The sequence below is a fragment of the Lutra lutra genome, chromosome 12 (genome assembly GCF_902655055.1).
Source record: "Lutra lutra chromosome 12, mLutLut1.2, whole genome shotgun sequence".
Classification (NCBI taxonomy): Eukaryota; Metazoa; Chordata; class Mammalia; order Carnivora; family Mustelidae; genus Lutra; species Lutra lutra.
In genome coordinates this window covers 4,092,501-4,105,928 of record NC_062289.1, presented here as the reverse complement: position 1 = coordinate 4,105,928, position 13,428 = coordinate 4,092,501, and the positions used below count along the sequence as shown (strand labels likewise).

General features: G+C 42.0%; 1 protein-coding gene across 14 annotated transcripts in view; it reads left to right on the top strand.

The window, feature by feature from the left end:
• Window positions 1–13,428, top strand: part of ZNF407 (zinc finger protein 407) — a 427,984-nt gene that overhangs the window by 231,758 nt on the left and 182,798 nt on the right. The gene's annotated exons all lie outside the window — the stretch shown is intronic.

Here is a 13,428-nt window from a genome sequence, read left to right as displayed (position 1 = left end):
GATGGTATTATTATTATTATTATTATTTAGCTTACCAAAATACAGAATCATTAATTTTCAGCAAGTTCCTGAAATCTCTACAGACACAGTTTAATCACGAATTGTTTTTTACCACCATATCTGCTGACACCAAAGTAAATTTCAAGCCACATTTTCAGACGCATCACCATTCACTGGTGTGTTAATTCTATGAATTTTGTTTTGGATGTCGTGTTGGGGATAGGAAAGATATTAATTAATGGTAGATAAGTTTTTAAACATTTTGTTCAGCTCAGTGCTTTCATTTTATATGACTATGATGAGTCATTGGTGTTTCAGTTCATTGATGGAATGACACAAAAATATTCATTAAAAACATGGCAACTGTAAAATAATAATATGTAAATGCTTTATGTGATATGCATAATATTTAATTTCAGAAATAAAAGTATTTACTTTAAAGAATCCATTATATACTTGTGAGTTGTTTCAAAGGTGACGCTCCAGACACCCAGACACAGACGCATAAGTCTGTTAAACTGATTCACCTTTCAGTACGTGCCTTAGGAGCAGTCATCAGAAGTAGTTTTTACGTTGTCTTTTTCCCATCCATTGTGTCCACCACATTTCAGATGGCCCAGAATCAGGCAGTGAGAAAACCTGATTGGACCTCCAGGAAGTGCTCTGATGTTAATCAGCCTAGTGTGCAGGACAGAAAAGCTGATAGTCCGAAATTGCACTTGAAACTAAGACAGACTGTCAGTCTTTAGGAATGTTGGGGAATGGCCTATTTATGTAATCAGATACTAACCCTGGGAGGGGCTGTCAGGCACGTCCTTGTTGTGTAAGCAGCCGGCGGACTGTGCTTCTCTGACAGACAGTGTGTAAATCTGTCCATGCAAAACTCCAAATGTTTAGTTTGCTCCTAGTCACTGTAATAATCTGCTTATTTTCATTTGCTGGAGCAATGACATCACGTAGCAGAATGTGCTGCAGACATAAGGCCCAGATAAGGCTGAGTTAGTGTCAGTCATTCATTCCGTGATTGGCAAGAAGATAAATAGGAATTTACTAGGGGTTGGCTTTCAGCTAAAAGAATAGACAGCATTTTCTGGTCAGAAATAACTATTTAGGTTGGTTATTTTACATCTTGGGAAAATGGGTAAAATACATCATGTCTAATTATAGTTTCTAGGAATAAGGAGCCTTATTATATCAATAACTATTGAATAGTTATGTCCCAAAGGAATCTTCTTTTGATTTGTTAAGATGCCTTTACTTCTGTGTGTGTGTGTGTGTGTGTGTGTGTACTCCATTGACTTTTGTATGTGTTATATGCAATACCGTTTCATTTTTCATTTTAAAAATACCTCATATTACTTCATTATTTGCTTACTGTGAATGATGACATCTCCATTAATATGGACATTTAAGAATCTGTAAATTAAATCCTATTTTTGAAGAGAAATTAAAGTTTTTTTTTTCAGTCCTAATATATGACTTTAATGTCACTTTAACTCTGTGACATTAAAGATGAATTCCGTTTTCATGCATTTATTCAGTGAGAATAGAGCTCCTTTCTATGATTGAAAGATCTCCGTTTTTATCAAGTATTAATCGTTGGTAGTTCACTCCCTGGATAAGCAGTTTAAATGTTTAAAAAAATTCCTTTAAAACTCCTCTAAGGATCATTTAGGTTGTTTAAATCTCCATTCAGATCTTCAGTTTGGCTTTACCAAATAAGCCATTTCTTTGCTAATTATAAATAACGATTTGAAATGGTATTAATTCTTTAAACAAAGGGGAAACCCAGGACTGAACCACAGTATTCTACGCTACGATCTGTAACTTCACAGGACGCACCCTTGAAGCCTCACCGGGAAAGCTGGCTGCTTGCCAGTTTGAGCTGATGGCAGCACATGTGGCTGTGGGGCCTCCAGACAGGGGCCACCTTGCCCTGGTCCAGGTACACAGACACGTCCTTTCTAAGAAATCTCACGACAGTGATAGAAGGGACGGACAGACACGCATGCAGCAGCGCCTCTGTCGCCCGTGTGCGGTAAGTGCGTGATTGCGTTCCTGCTCTGTGTTCTATAGAGTTGAGGTCATCTTTGTCTTGACTGAGTACCAGAGTGCAAAGTGCATTTACATGGCACTCTCTTTTAATTATTTACTTCTTCAGCCCATGCTAGGAACTTCACACAATTAGTCAAAGTTTAATTGTTTTTAATTACCTGTCAAAGTTAAAATTGCCCAAATTTTCCAATCAACTACTTTGGAACACTGTACCCTTCGGTTTGATCATAGAATTCTAAAATGTTACCTCTTTCCCTCTGTTGCCAGCTATGTTTCTCTGGGTCTCAGGTCAGATCTACTTAAGCTCAGGTAAAAGTTAAAATTCAATCAGAAGACTTGTTTACTTGGTAGCAATTAAAATGTGCTAATATTTTCGCTTTTGCTGTTCCCCAGAGGAAATTTTCCTAATGATCTTTCACCTGGGCCTTTCTTCTCAGTACCGCTCTTCTGCCTCTTCTGCTTCTCAGTGACTCTGTGTATGTTCCTCAGCGCTGACTGTGTGTTATTTTTGAAGAATAGTGGATCCCAGTAATTGATGTAAATGTTCTGATTATGGAAGATGTTAGTGATGTTTGGAGATGTACGACACAGACCTCTGGACGTTCCCTGAGGTTGTTTGTAGAAGTGATGACCCGTGTCTCTTCTGTCTTTTAGCATCTCCTCTGGAGTGCCAGGCTCTCTCACGGGTTTTGTGAATCGCAACATGTATGTGCCAGTGGAATGCTCCATTCATCTGTATCTACTGTTTACATGTAGAATCTGTGTTTATTCACCTTTTATTTTTATGTGTTTCTATCCTAGTTCTCAGTTTTAGTGGAGAACTTTCCGTACAGTAATTGTTGGAGCACCTGTGATCTGTAAGGCATCAAAGCAGCTTGTTTTAGGCTGTGGGGTCCAGCAAGCATTCTCTGTTCTTGTTGCTGTCTTCCCTTCCCTTTCCTGCACCGCCTGGGTTTCTGTTAATACATAGCTGTGCAGTATTTAATGCACCAAGCAGTGTATTGGACCCTGGGAATACAGCAGAAAATAAAGCAGGCCAGCATTCTGCTGTCATGAGCTACTACATTTTGGTGTGGGAGATACTCAGTAAACCAAATGAAAAGTCAAGGGGTGCCTGGGTGGCTCAGTGGGTTAAGCCTCTGCCTTCAGCTCAGGTCATGGTCTCAGGGTCCTGGGATCGAGCCCCGCATCAGGCTCTCTGCTCAGCAGGGAGCCTGCTTCCCCGTCTCTCCCTCTGCTTGCCTCTCTGCCTACTTGTGATCTCTATCTGTTAAATAAATAAAAAAAAAAATGAAAAGTCAAATATATACCAGTTTTAAAACAGTGATGATATGGTAAAATAAAAGAGGGGAGAGCCATGGTGGGGGTGCTGGGGTGCCAAGGGAAAGCCTTGGAGAGAAGATGACAGGTGAGGCAGGAGGGGCTGAGCCCAGTGAGTATTTCAGGCAGAGTGTCCCACTGGAAGACGTGCACGCAGGGTACGGCTAGTGTCGCAGGGGCCCGTGTGCCGGGACCAAGGCCCAGGAGGGGAAGCTCATGGGAGCTCAGGCCACAGGACACTCTGGAGGACTCCTTAAGGACTTTGATTTTTTTTCTTCTGTGCAAGATAAGAGGGTTTTGAGCAGAGGCCTGGCATGGTGTGGCGGAGGTTTTAACAGAACCACTGTGTGTCGTGTGCAGAGAACAGCTGAATGGCAGGAAGGTGGAGGGCGGGGGGGAGACAGAAAGCACGTCGGAGGGGTTCGTACACTCCTGCGTGAAGGGATGATGGTCAGCTGAGCCCTGGTGGTGGCAGTCGAGGCAGATGGAAGTGTCCGGACTCTCACTGTATCTGGAAAGCACAGCCCACAGGATGTATGATAGGTTGGATGAGAGAAAGAGTAATGAATGATGCCGAGATTTTGGCCTGAACCTTGAAGTCATGTCATTAACTAGACGGGCAAAAGCACTGTCCGAGTAGGTGCCGCTGGTAGATGTTGGGAGCCAGAGTTAGACACATGAAACATGAGACACCTATGGCCATTCCAGGGGATATGTCGCGTGCATGGCTGAGTACAGATGAGACCTCACGGAACACATCTGAGCTACATATAGGAATTTGGAAGTTGTCAGAATAGAGGTCACCGAAGGAGTGAGTGGAGGTCAGAAAGGAGACTTACAGACCAGACCCTACGTTATGGCTCTGGGAAGGTGAGGAGGAAACATCAAGGGTGACTGCTGAAAATCATGAGACTGTCCCGTTCTCAAGTCAAGGGGGTGGGGGTGGGGCCCTCCACCAGCTGCTGATGCATCCGTCGTGGGCTGCTGCGCACCTGCAGGGCAAGTCTCACCCTTGGGCTGGACTCTGATATTTAGTGAAGACACCGATGCACCAGGCTTGTTACAGGATCACAGGATGTCCGAGGTGCTGGCTGCTGGGCGTGCTGGACTCTTGGGGCTTCCTTTCTGGGTGCCTTTGCACAAATGCTGCCATCCTCTGGACTCTGCTGGGGCAGCTGGCCCGGCGTGAGGCTCGGTGACACCCTCTCTGCTCTGCCCACGCCTCCTCGTCACTACCTTACAGGAAATAACTTCTTGCACTGTATTACTTCATTTCCATGTATTTTACTCGGAAAAAATCTTTAATAAAAAGATGGGTATAAAGTGCTCTGCAGTCTTCTTTGTATCGTAAACTAAACTAGCAAGCTCTTTGTCTTTCATTTCTGTTCTTTCCCAGCCCGTAATTGAAAAGTCATTTTTGTCATTAACCTCATTTTGGTAGCTTCAGTTTATTCTGTATTTTAGCCTCCCTAACACTATCGCTATGCCAAGTATAAATATATTTTATCACCTACATCTTTCCAGTTGTTTTGCTTATGTACTTTAATTATATGAAAAAGAAATTTAGTCTGATATTTTGAATGCTGGAAGGTATATAATAAATGATAATGGCAATCTACATAGTCTTCAGGTGTTGAAGATTTGAAAAATTAGCATAAGTGATCTATATATACAGCGTTTATAGATGCCTATCCAAACTTATCTTTCCAAAGTAATTTAGGATATATGAGAAGTAGATGAAATTCACAAATCTGTTTTGTGAAAAGAAGAATCTGCAGCTGCACATGTCCAATTTCTTGAATAAATGATGCCCTTTGTGTTGAAGGAAGTAAACATATTCCTCTGCCCTGCATTGGAGACTTCTCTCCCGTCCTCATGTACCTGGATGCACGCACCCTCTGGTTTTGCTCATGCTTCGCTGCAGGTGACTCTTGCCCATTGTGCGGTGGCCCTGTGCGGGAAGTGGTGAGGGGCCTCCTAGTACTCTATTAACGGCTTGCTCGCAATCAGATCACGTAACTTCAAAACCCTTAAAAACTTGTTTCTTATGTTAATCTAATTTTAGCACTTTCCCTTGAACTTATGATTTAGAAAGGAACAAATCAAATCCCTTATAACATGATCTCTCTATATATTCGAGTGTCAGGATGTGATGATTCAAAGCGAGCTGCATTCTGTGTCAGGCTCTACAGGGTCCACGTTGAGCTCGTCGGCTGAGCTCACATTGTGTCTCGGTGATGCGCCAGTGCCCAGATGCCCCAGGATATTTACTCTAGAGTGTGCTGTAACTGCTGCTCTTTGGACTGAGGTCGCGGAAAGGGTCAATTTTGTACTGAACTCTGAGATTGCCGGGCAATACATCTCAACCCTTCTAGCTAATCTTACCTTGAGCTCAAATGGTTCCCTAGATCATCCTGACATGCTAGAAGGCCGAGATGATGACAAAGGCCAAGACAATGAAATACCCAAGTTTGGAAAGGCTGCCTTTCCTCACTCCAGCAAATCACACAGTCACCATCAGGTTGGACAGTCCTTTCTAAATCTGGAAAATATATTCAAATGTCTAGAAATTGTTTCCATAATAGAAACATAAAGACCTCTGGAATAAATTTTAAGCATATCGTGTGTGTAAGATGCATGGGTCTATGGAACATGTTCCAGTATTACAAGAATAGTTTTTAAGAAAAAAAAAATACTAGTAGTACATACATTAAAAGTAAATTTTAACTTGTTTGGTAGAAAGGAATATTTTGTTCATTTCAATTTAGTCTGTTGTTTATTTGGGTCCTGTATGAAGTCGTTTGGGATACATAGTGAGAGCCTGTTGGCCCTTGATGGTAAACAATGCACACGTTCTGAGAGTTAAACACTATGCTGGTGTCAGTTCCTTGTTCTAACGGTATGACATGAACAGCTTTCAGTCCCTGTGCTAGAGGTCTGTCGAGCACTACTGAGGATCTGTCATGTTGTCTTCAGCTTATTAATTTTGTTGAGAAAACTATCACTCTTTTTAAAGTACCCTGATAGGTCTTTATTGGAGAGTATTGCTGGCATGGATTGCTGGCAAGGAATCCAAGTAGGAAACTATGGCTTTATCAGTGCTGTTTAAATCATTGTGAAATAACGGATAATTCTCTTGATTCACTATTTACAGAACACCAGTGATCTGACTGTGATGCAGAGTGAAGAGATGTCCTGTGCCGGGTATTTTTAGAAGTACTGATGTGGGCACACACCAGGAATTAGGATTGCATTGGCCCTACTCAGGCTCAGCCTCAGTCTGGCTGTCCAGCGCCAGGTGCCCGATTCTCTTTCCCCAGCACCATGAGTATCTGAACCCGAATATTATTTCTGAGTCCATGGCATACAAGAAGCTGAGCAATATTGTTCCTATGAAACTATCAGCTTTATTAGCAAAGGGGGATTGGGATTTATTTCATAGAGATATAAGAGATTTTTTTTCTGTAACATATCTGTCATAGTAAAATTACTTACAATCATGTTAATGAAACATTTTCTTAGCATAATATAAATAACACCATAGTATAAAGACCTTATTGTGACTTTTATGAATTCTATATGGAGCATAGTTTTTTGTTGACTAGGACTGTGACAGGTTGTCTGAATTGGGACGGAAATTTTTGTTCATACTCAGCTACCATTAATATGTCAGTTGTGTTTAATATTAATTAATTAATTTGAGAGGGAGTGAACGAGCCAGAGGAGGGGCAAAGGGAGAGGGGAGAGGATCTTAAGCAGATGCCACACTGAGTCTGACACGGGGCTTGATCCCAAGACCCTGAGATCATGACCTGAGCCAAAACCAGGTATGGAACATGCAACCGGGTAAGCCACCCAGGTGCCCCTAATTTTAATATATTAAAAATTTGTTTTAAAAAGATTTTATTTATTTATTTGACAGAGACAGAGAGAGGGCACAAGCAGTCAGAGTGAGAGAAGCAGGCTCCCCACCAAGCACGGAGGCCGATGCAGGACTCGATCCTGGGACCCTGGGATCATGACCTGAGCTGAAGGCAGCCACTTAACCAACTGAGCCACCCAGGCATCCCAATATATTAACATTTTAAAAGAAAATTACTTTAGTTAATTTTGTAGCTGATTTTCTCCATTAGTGCTTTTCTCCTTTTTGTAAACCTGTTTTTGATCTTACCAGTTAAATCTGTCCTGTTCATGTTTGTTAGCCCGTTCACTCTGATAGAGCAAGTAACTGGTGAGATTGTCATCGGGAGACTTAGGAGAAGGTTTCTCCCTTGACATGTAAATGGATCTAGTGTGAGTTTCTTAGCTCTTCAGTAACATTTTCGTAGCATCTGCAGGTACGTAGCCTGAAGGACAGCTGTCTTTGTGAGCGTGGATGTGCTGTTTGGAAGACTGCGTTACTTGGCCAGATGTAAAAGTGAGCTCATCGTAAGTCTCAGATGAGGACGTTGTTATGACAGGTTTTCCCCCCACAGCTGTGCACAGATCTGTGGGTTGTATGCATATATCCTGCATCTGAGTGGTTCTGGGCACTTGTGGAGGGTAAAGACACCCCCTTAGAAATTATAATCAAGTAATTGTGGAAAGCAAGCACTGAAGAGACATAGGAAAGGAAAAGAGAAAAACAATAGGCCGATGGTTCCTTTTGTCCTCGAAAAGCCGAACCCCTCTCTCTGGCTGTTGGGGGATCTTCATCTGACTCAGCCTGGATTCTGCAACTTTATTTCTCCCTTCCCTGCCCCATGCTCACCACCCACCTGTGGGGGCTCCGATGATTGACTCCCGCTCACCCCACCTGGCCACCTCTGCCTGTCTCTGCTAGGAGCTGGGAGCTTGTCTTGCCCGCTGACTTTTCTGCTCTGTTCTCTCAGGCCCCACCTCTTCCAGGAAGCCTTACTGGCCATTTCAGTCAGTAGCCACCAGTGCTTTCTTGAAGCATCTTAAAAGAGGGTCCTTAAAAAGCCCAACAGAATGCTGTGCTTTTGTGTTCTAATTATCTCACTGAAACTAGTGTTGACCGTTGGCCCATAGGTTCTTTTTGCAGAAGCATGTATGTCTTTTATTTGTAGGTTCGAACGTAGCACGGGTCAGTGTAGACACACACTGAGTTCTAACACATACTTTTTTTTTTTTTTTTAATTGATCAGTTGCTATAGAAGGAGCTGAACGATTATAATCTGAAGATTGTGAGGGCTGGGTTGTAAAAGTCCAAAGACTTAACAATAGTCAGGGCATTTGTGATGAAGCTGTAAATGGAGTTTGAAATTCGTTTTGTTAATTTATCTCAAAATATTTATATTAGAGCACTAACTTAAAAGAAATTCTCTATGTATGGTCTTTAAACCGTAATATTAGTCCTTTATTTGCAACTGCTATTTTAACCTTCCTTACATAAATCCAGTGTTTTCTTCCCTAACCTGAAGCAATAAAATTTCATTTAGTCCAGAGTAGAGGATTGTGGCAATTTAATATATGTCTTGTTCTTCAGGACTTGACTTCTATGGTTAGTTAAAATTGTTTCAACTTCCCAAGCCCTCCAGCTCTGCAAAACCCTTGAAAGGGGTTAGTTTGAAAAGGAGGGAGTAGCCTGCGAAGGGAATGGGTCTCATATGCGGTATAATTCCTTCCACCTGTTCTTCTCGTGTTGGTGTTTTAGAGCTGTGCAGGAAACATAAACTATTTCAGAATTGACCCAACTTCTCAGACCCTGAGAAAAAGACTTAGTGGAGCTTTGTTTTCAGCAGCACTCAATTTGGGTTCTTTTGCCCTGTAGATCAGGGTGTTTTGGGGACATAGGTGGGGGAAGGGATGTGACCTCTATCATCTATGCCAGGGTTGGGCTCCCTACTACCTGCATGCCAGATCTGGCCCACAAGGTATTTTTGTAAAAAGAAAGTTTTACTGGAACACAGCCACACTCCTTTGTTTATGCACTGCCTGCCGCTGCTTCTGTCCTATGGAGGCAGAGGTGAGTAGTTGCATCACAGGTGATGATCCTCCACAGAAGGTATTTACTGTTCGTTACACAGAGCCTCTCCAGGCCCCCGATCGAAGACGCTGTTGTGCTGGTGAGTGCTGGATACAGTGCAGAGGAATGGGAAAAACTCCAGCCACACTTCACCGGATGGTTTTGGATAGACTGGAGTTGATGGTCTCTTTGACAAAGAAAAATTTCATGGGAATGAGATTTTGAAGGATGAATTCAAATCTTTAAGGGCATAGCCCTTAAAATCCTTGAACGTTTTTCTTTAGAATGAGTCATTCTCTTGGTTCTTAGTAGACTAAAGCAACCTGGGATTAATATTCTGCTTAATGTTCCTCCCCGAAGTAATTTTGACACAAAGCTTTTCAACCTTGGATTAGGTTGAAAGAACCAGAAAAGGTATTTCACAGCTTTTAGGATCAGAATGATATGTTAAGATGTTTTAAAATGACAGGCTTTGGCATGAGTGAGGTTAAATTTCTTTTCCAACTAGTTAACAAGGATCTAGCCTGTTAATTAGGCTAATTATCACCTGTTCGGGGCAAAAATGCACTCAAGACTCTTGGCTTCAGCAGCAGGCTGCCTTGCAGTGTATAAAAGCCCAGGGGACAGGGGGTGTGTGGGGAGCAACTTTCCTCTGTAACCACACTTGAGCCTGAAGAGTTGAATTTGGTAAATGAAGCCTTTCCAGTCGTAGCTCTTAGTGGCTTCTTGATGTAAATCGCGCTCATGTGTTACATGTAATCAGAAACAGGCCGCGCTCCCAGTCCAGCCTGACTGAAGTGCTCGTGTCCTCACGGAGTATTTGTGGTTTTGGGTCGTAACTTCATTCACTGAGTCTAAGAGTTTTTATTTAGACTTTGTATACACACACACACACACACACACTCAAAGGGACCCTGAGTGTCCTCGTGTTTATACTTAGCTGTCGCTATACCTTTTGGATCAGTCCATTCAGAGAAAACACTGATTTGTTTCCGTGCAGTTTACAGCTGGGCATTTCCTTTAAACACGTGTGTCGCGCTTGGAAAGTTGAATAGATCTTCACCGGTTACCGTGAGGTGACACTGGGGGTATTTAATGTGCATTTAGCGACTGTTGCGCATGGTCCGTCTAAGAGCAGCGTCGGGTCTTTCTGCTCCGGTGTTCCCTGGGCCGGCACCGGTCGGTGTCTCACAGTTCCGGCGCCCCGGATCCTGCACCGGATGGCACAGCCGAATGTCCTGAACTTGGTTGTTTTGCTGTTACCCTTCGGGATCCTTTCCCAGCGTTAGGAGCTCACCTGAATTAATTGAGCGCCGTAGCTGCTCTGCAGTGGTTGTCTGAGGTGCCTTTCATGTGCTTCTTTGTTCAAGAAAGTGATTGTTTGCCATTAAGTTTGCAGCTCAGCAGAATTCCTGTGGTGACCCTACTGTGCCGAAAGGCTGTCATTCTCTATTTTCATTTCATCTCTTAGTGTATTACCATATCATTACGAAATAAAAATCATTTAAAAAAAAAAGAGGCTTTCATTCCCAAGAGACTGCCTGGACATTGGTAATATTTGAGGAACTGAGGAATTGTGGAGACAAATCCATTAGTGTGTTGGGTGGTTTTGGAGGGGACCCCGCACACCTGGCCTTGAGTTCACGGTTCCATGTTCCCCCGTAGAGACCAGCGCTGCCTGGCTGTGTGCCTGCCCATGCTCGCAGCCTCAGTTGGCTGCACAGGAAGAGTTTTGAATCAGTCAACACCTTTGCTTCACAGTTTTGAAAGATAATAACTGCATGATTTGTTAATATTTTGACAAAATTTAGCTTACTCTTTATTGAGATTGTATCTGTAGCACACCAGACCGTGCTTGGTGCTGTGCAGTTTTTACAGACGTAAATTTGTGTGGTTTATTAACTTGACAAGACTGGCCCAAGGAGTTATGTAGAGAAGGTAAAAAAGACTGTTTGATTATTTAATTAAAATATTCATTTTTGACTTGTGGAAATTTTAAAAAATAATGAACGTGTTGGGGAAGATGTTTACATATGGCCACATTGACTTTGGATTCCTTCTCTTTTGGAAACAACAAAATGATAGCAATGGCGTGAACACTGTGCCCACGAGCGTGCCATGACCCCCCTTGGTCAGAGACTTGGTGTGTGCTTTTGCATGTGGACTTCATACGTTTGTATTTAACGCCTTTCCTTTTATGAAAATGTTACATAAATGGTACAGTTCCGTACCAGATTTCATTTGTTTTAATACAGTTACATTTTTCAGATTACTGATAAAAGTAGCCCTAGTTGATGCCTTTTTCCTACATTCAGCTATCTCATTTTGTGATTAAACCCATTATTTATCTATTCCACAGATGATGGATATTTAAGATTGTTTAATATTTTAATGGAGATAATTGTTTTTCCATGCCTGTGCTTGTGCTGGCGTTTCCTAGTTTTGTATACCTAGACTGAGCTTTCTGGAAGAGAGGTAGGGACGTCTCTAGCTTTAAAAAGCATTGCTAATGTGATTTTATCCTAAATTATCCTGAATAGGAGAGGTTGGAAAAGAACACAAAAATATACTGCTGACACCTCTTACTGTATTTAAAAAATTATAAAGTAGTAAAGCACTAAAGTATCAAGGTATCCTTATCTTCATATGTAAGAGGGATGTGTGCAGATTTTTTGTTAAGTTGCTAATAAATTGAGTCAGTAATCCACCTAATCGGGTTTAAAATACTTACAAATAACATTTTAAAATATACTTTGAGGAAGAGGAGTATAGAACCTCCCGTTAGGATGCTTACCTTCTATAGTAATATGGAAAGATGAAGTTAAGGACACAACTCAAAATAGAACTCAGTGTATTTTGACATAACGTGTCTGCCCTTTAGGCACTCAAAACAGCCCATTGTAACAGTTTCGGTAAGGCAGAAGCACCTGTTAAGATAATGGTATTAATCATATAATTCGGCTCCCTACCAGTTCTTGAGTTTTACTATGTACGTAATGCCTACACCCCTGTGAGAATTTATAGTTTTGTTTATAATTTATAGTTTTGTTATATATCTAACAGTGTGGATCTTTAGTATACTCGCTTGAACAATTTTATTTAGTCTTGGCTGTGTTACTACAAATCATGTCATGAGTGATTCAGAGAAGACAGGTTCCCCACCAGATTCAGCAGGGAGACCAAGCAAGGGCCCAGAGCCATTCCATGTGTGGGAGGGGATGCTAAGGAGAAGACAGTACGTAGGACTGTGACCTACTGGGAATACATTGGAAAATGCTTAGAATTTAACTGGGGAAGCCTTACAAATTTACACTAAAGGATAAACTCTTAAGTGACTTTCCCATCAGAGTTATCAATATGAAAAAGGGCTTTATTTGAGAAAGTCGGACATCTCGATCCCTGGAAACCAGGAACTTTCTAATGACATCTCTTGGTAGGAATTGGTACAGGTGTTACGTGTAACGTGCTCCGTTTAAAATCGTTTCCCTCAAAATGTACAGATCATTGCTATATTGTCCTCTAATTCCCCGTTTTTGAGAACTCTGGTATCATTTGATTTCTTTGGCTTGTGACTCCCCCCCACCTCCCCCATTTGAAACCTTTTAAGATCACTTTATATCTGGTAGAAACATCCAGTGAAGCCTGAGGAAAAAGCGGGTAACAAAATGCCCTTTCTCAGTACAGGTCTGAGAGTCCTACTTGGCATTCTGAACTTTCTAGTAGATACTATAAAGTAGCCAGATTAGGTAAGACCTGGAAGCAGTGTTGAGACCCACCTACTCTGCCCGCAGAGATGGCTTTCTGCACAGGACAGTTGTTATTCCTCTGCTATGGCCTGTCATGTCCTATCATTTAAAAAAAAATTAATTTATAAATGTTTAAGATTTATAAAGCTAAGAACTTTAGAATACCAAAGAAAATTGCTGAAACAAATATGGGAAACACGGATGTGATTCCTACATCTAGGTGGTAGGTATGCAGTGATGTCATCTTCTGTATGTTTGAAACACTCGCACTTGGTAGAATCAGCAGAGACGCTCAGGAAGGTGAGGGGACCAGATGGAGTGAGAGTGGGGAGCTCGTGG